Here is a 5,310-nt window from a genome sequence, read left to right as displayed (position 1 = left end):
CGACTGCGGGTGCTAAAGCCGGCGCGCCGCCATGTGCCGGACGCCGGCTATGCGTCATGCTGATTGGTCACCACGGTCACGTGGCACCGTACCACCCCTCCCCACTACATTCGGCCAACCGGCGCACAAAGTACCAGCGCATCTAGCGGCCAAGAGCGCCGCACTTCGTTCGCCTCCAGATACGGGCGCGTGCACTCGTCTCTACCGGCTTGCAACCCCCTCCGTGTTACCGCTTGTGCTCTCTCGCCTCTTCGTCAAGTTTCCCTATGGATCTCTGCTGAAGCACCGGCTGCACCACCGATTTCCAACGCCGGTGTTTGCGAGCCCGGGGCTGCCCTGGGATCGCAGCTCCATCTCTTCGTGATAACGCGAGACGCCATGATCAAGGGATGCACTTTCATTCCGTCGATGTTGTTTCGGTTAATTTAATTACTCACCGTCAATATCTGTACCTTCTGCTTTGTTTGATTGCAGTTTTAATTAACGAATATAGCCCCTTTCTTTTTGACAGTTCCAGTATTTGTTTAATATAGCTTTCGAGTTCGTTTATCTTGTTCCTTTTTTAATCAGAAAGTGTATCGGTAATTGACTTTATTTTAGAGAAGATTTAACAAACGTAGATTGGTTTGTGCATTTCAGGGTATATACTTGGTTTAGAATATTACAGTGGCAATACTGTATTTTCCAAGATTATTCGTTGTATCGTTCACGGTAAATCTCACGATACGACACCCTTTCCTATCTGCAGTCCCGTCAACGACCTCTGTCTGCATATAGGGTGCCTAGCAAACGCATTCGTCGGTACTCTTTTTCGAGGTGCGTGCAGTCAGTGCAGCAGATCGGCGAAAGGAAATGCAACGGGAAGGAAATTTACGATTCTCGAGAAATAATAGCAAGGTATCGTTCGAGTCGTAAACCTTAGTTGGATCCTTTGAGACTCCTACCATGCTGTAAATTAGATACGACATCAGGAATAGTTCAAAGGAAATCTGTATTATTGCTTAGTATCAAATATATAAAAGTGTGATCCTTCTCAATGGCCTCGCTTGTTTGAAACTTAATTACCCACCGTCTCACAAGGTTGCAACTCTGTTACCTGTTTCAACACTTTTCCCTGTTTTATCGATAATAATTAGTGGAATGGAAATGTGGATAAAAGTACACACGATGATTGAACATGTTTTCTAGAATCAAGCAAAAGTATTTATTGTCTTGTTTGTTCCTCCATTAAATTAAGACATTTTGATCACGTTCGATCCAAGCCCGACAGAGCATTTTCTTTTTTGCCTGCTTCGAATGTAATGAAATTCACGACACGATAAATTTATGCAATATCATCGATGAAACGAGAAAAACCAAGTTTTTATTGCGATCGATATCCCACGTAGCACCGCGAAACAAGTTTCTGAAGAAACGTCTTGGCACTACGTTCATGCACAGTGCACTGCGCTATAGCCTGTGCTAAAGCATCATACCGTAGTAGAATGGTTAACTTTCCGTAATCGAGATATCAAGAATATCTTCACTCTGAATCAGTTAAGCTAGGTTAAGTTACACCGATCTATCGTCCTTGAACTCCGACGCCAATGATTCCAGCAGACTGTGTAGGAATTTGTACTTCGTGTCGAGATCGTTGATCGCCGATCAACCTTGTAATTTTCTCTGGTTGCAATTTATGATTAGCATAAAGCTAATTGTGAAAAGAAAAGGGAAAATTTCTGTGAAAAAAAAGGGAACACGAGAAACAAGAAAAAGAATGATGCGAAGAACGCAACCGATCGTTAATTCTCGCAGAAAAACCTATTAAAATTCCATTCTCAAGTACAATGCAAAAAACGGAGTCATTACGCGTGTTGAAGAGCACACCTTAATAAAAGAAGGAGCATCTCGGTTCGTCTTTAAAGCTGCGCTGTGATAAATTTTTGAAAGGAACCAGTTCGCCGCGTAATATAAAAGCGAACGATACAAGAAGCTGTCCCCTCTCCTTTCTACTAATTGTCAAAAGTTGGCTTCGATACGGGCCAGACACGTAATTGCTTCACTGATACCTGCAACCTCTTAATCCGCAAATCACGAGCCATCCTGGCGCAGCTGCCACCTGCGCGACCGAAACCGACTACATATTTGCTAACAACGAAACCGGCGAATTCGATCTAAACCGATTTCTAAATGCAGCGGTTTGGACCTTGAACCGAGGTGCAACCGTGTTCCATTGTTCTCTGCCGACGACCCTTCGTCTTCTCCCCAGACTAGCCGATTGCTCGATTTTTAGTCGGGCCAACGCACACGATCCTGATCATGTTCTCCGTCTCATGGAAAACAGCCGACGATGCTCCAGAATAATTCCACAATATGAGAAACTTTTATTACAACCGTTCCGCTATTCGAGATACCGAATATAAAATATTAACGTTTACGGAGAATATCGAATGAAAAGTTGACCATCCTTTTATCGTCCCGTTGTAAAATATACTCACCGTAGGTTTCCAAATAAAAAGAAAGGAAAAGTTGAAATGATTGGTTCGCCTGCAAAGAACGTACAAATTCTGGCTATCTTTTTAAACTTTTAAGTTCTTTAATTCGCTTCATTGATAGCGTAGGTAGTAATTTTAAATTATGTACGGTTTATGCGTACGTGTATAGCGTTAAGAGAGGATGATAAGGAACAAGGAAACCTTTGCGAGAAAGTTGACTCTGTTTTATTAGTCGGAGCCAACGTTTTCATTATTACTGTAAGGTATCAAGCTGTAAATTAAACGAAACTACAAGTAGACAGCAAGCAAGATATAACCGAGAATGCGCGGATATTATAAAGAAGTGTAAAAAAATATGTACGCATATTTCTTTTATTAAAGACAACGTGGTTCAACAATACTGACCAATAAACCGCAAGTTGAACGGCAGGTGTCAGCGAGATCTTTGGCCAACGAAGTCCAACCGAAAACCTCTTTTATAGGCTATGTGTATTTGCTTAGCAGGTAGAAAAAATTTACATACAACCACTTAGATACGCCGAACAAAACTGTTACCAATCGAAGCACCAAAATTGTTTCATTTGCCTCTTAAATCTACATAAAACGATAAAACCAGACAAATACAGGTTGACTTTTGAAAATTTCAGACAACTTCAGTCAACATTGTTGCCAGTCATTCGACAAATTACCCAACAGCGAAGTGAAACAGAAGAAAAAAGAAAGATTTCCACAAAAGCGACTGGCTTTCTCGCGGACGGTGATCCTACGTGAGCTCGTTCGGCAAAGGCGACTAATTTTGTTTCTCATCGTTCGCCGAAAGCAACGACCCGTGCACGCTCTCTCAAGGCTGTCTCGGGACGCCACCTTTTGCCACGAGCACCTGCCGACTTCTGGCGAGCTCGTGCTCTCGACTCGCTCGTAAATACCTGTAACTTGTGTCCAGTATACGTTCGCCTTTCCGAAACTTTGCTCGCGTTCGTTTATTTTTATCACAGCCAATGACTTGATGACGATAAGTCAGTTGGACGAACAACGAACGATTTTATCCGTGAATACCAGTCGTACCCTGAAGGGGGTGGTTTTCGTCTCTCGACATACGCGCGCCGTCTGCACACGAGCCCGAATCTCGAGCGTGAAAGTAACGTGTGAGTGCACGTGCGTGTCCAACGCTTATTCGTCCAACTAATTGCCTCGGTAATCGACACGTAATCAACTCATAATCGACGATGGCTATAATTCTGAGATAATTAAGTCCGACAGACAGAGAGCATTTACGTCGGATTCGAGATCGTCCTCCTCTTTCAGGATGCTGCAAGAATTGTATGCGGCGTATTGATGGCGAGGTATGTAGGTTGGAACGGAGCAGAGGATGAGTAAAGGGTTGCAGGATGAAATTAAATGCAGACGGTCGAGAGGTGTATGAGGAACGTAATGCGCGTAGTGTACATGACTGAGCATTGTCGCGTAATTAGACGAGATGTGGGTAAATTGAATTATTTCTAGATTTTGTACCCGCATATTTGATTGTTGCTCCAACGACGTAGAAATATTTTAAATAGAACGAATGGAACAGGATGAAGATTTCGCGTGAATGTGGATGGAAAATATTTGAAAATAGAAATGCACGCGAATAACGATTACTTTTTATTTACACCATGTAGGGCGAATATCATATTAATAACTACTCTGCGGCTATTTATAAAATGAAAGAAAACGAACGAGTAATCGATAGATTCTAACCACAGCTTTGGGAATTTTAACAAGATGGACCGATTAATATGGTTTCTCCTTCGTTTAAAAAATGAAACGAAGTATAGATATTTTACGACACAGCCCAAAATTACTCGAATCTCGGGCAACGAGGTAGCAATTTAATACGTTGAAAAAGAAGAAAGAAGACAACTGGATCAGCTGCGAATCCACACCATGCAGGTTCATCATGCTGGCCACGTTCTTCCAGAACCACGTCGCGTCGCTCTTTTTCGTGGCTACCATTTTCGCAGGTTTCTACAGCTATTTCGTAGCTAACGGCCGAAGAAGGCGCAGCCCTGAGAAGAGATGTTGCAACGCGATACTGTTCGGGCCGCGGTCGAACGCTAGCCACACCGTGGGCGCCTCTTAATGTCGCGGCTTATTACGAGCAATAACGATCCGCTGTATGCTACATTTATATCTTATCAGGTCTAATGTTATACATTACGCGACCCTTAATACTATACTTTAAAAACGTGTTTCTTTATGCGGCAGAAAGTTGAGCGCACGCCGATTCCTTTCCACTATCAGCACCACCACGATAGATTACAGGCGTTCCCAAAACGCGGCTATCGTTCCAACAGATTTCCATCTCGTGCGCCACTCGAATATCGCAATTACGATAACGAACAACAGAACACCGAAGGATGTCGAAACGAGGCTCTCATCCTTCAGCAAGAGAAAGAGAAAGGAAGAGAGAGAGAGAGAGAGAGAACAGAAAAACGAAACCTAAAACAGGGAGCGTGCTCTCAGAAAAGGGTCCTCGAAGGACCCTTAAGACGAACGTAAAGGAAGCGACGTATACACGTACTAAAGGGCGACGCAGGCACGTGTGTATAATCAGACTTCCTGATGCAGGATACTGGCCAAGCTGCGTTTAACTTAATAACGAACGGAACAGTTTCTGGCTGGTTGGCGCATTAGCTAACTCCTCTTCGACGTTCGGCATAGTTGGTCGTATTTTTAGCGCTTGCAACCGGTTGCCTTCCACGGCGATCATTGTCGTTGCTTTGCGAAACTGCTGCAACTCCTGCGGGGCGGCGTGTCCTCGTGAGACCGACCGTATATACACGCGGATCGGCGA

At 43.7% G+C, this 5,310-nt stretch overlaps 1 long non-coding RNA gene across 3 annotated transcripts in view; it reads left to right on the top strand.

Annotated features, from left to right (window-relative positions):
* LOC112213004 overlaps positions 1-5,310 on the top strand; it is an 18,734-nt gene that overhangs the window by 7,643 nt on the left and 5,781 nt on the right. The window contains exons 1-2 of one of the 3 annotated variants that reach the window (XR_004461891.1): positions 42-711; positions 778-897. The exons of 1 other annotated variant lie outside the window; for it this stretch is intronic. This is a non-coding gene — a long non-coding RNA (uncharacterized LOC112213004). Of the gene's footprint in view, positions 1-41; positions 898-5,310 lie in introns of those variants that run through there. One more of the 3 variants, XR_002946865.2, reaches the window with a different exon arrangement.

The sequence above is a fragment of the Bombus impatiens genome, unplaced genomic scaffold (genome assembly GCF_000188095.3).
Source record: "Bombus impatiens unplaced genomic scaffold, BIMP_2.2 scf_0418, whole genome shotgun sequence".
Lineage (NCBI taxonomy): Eukaryota > Metazoa > Arthropoda > Insecta > Hymenoptera > Apidae > Bombus > Bombus impatiens.
The sequence above is the reverse complement of the archived record's forward strand: the minus strand, read 5'-3'. Positions and strand labels throughout refer to the sequence as shown.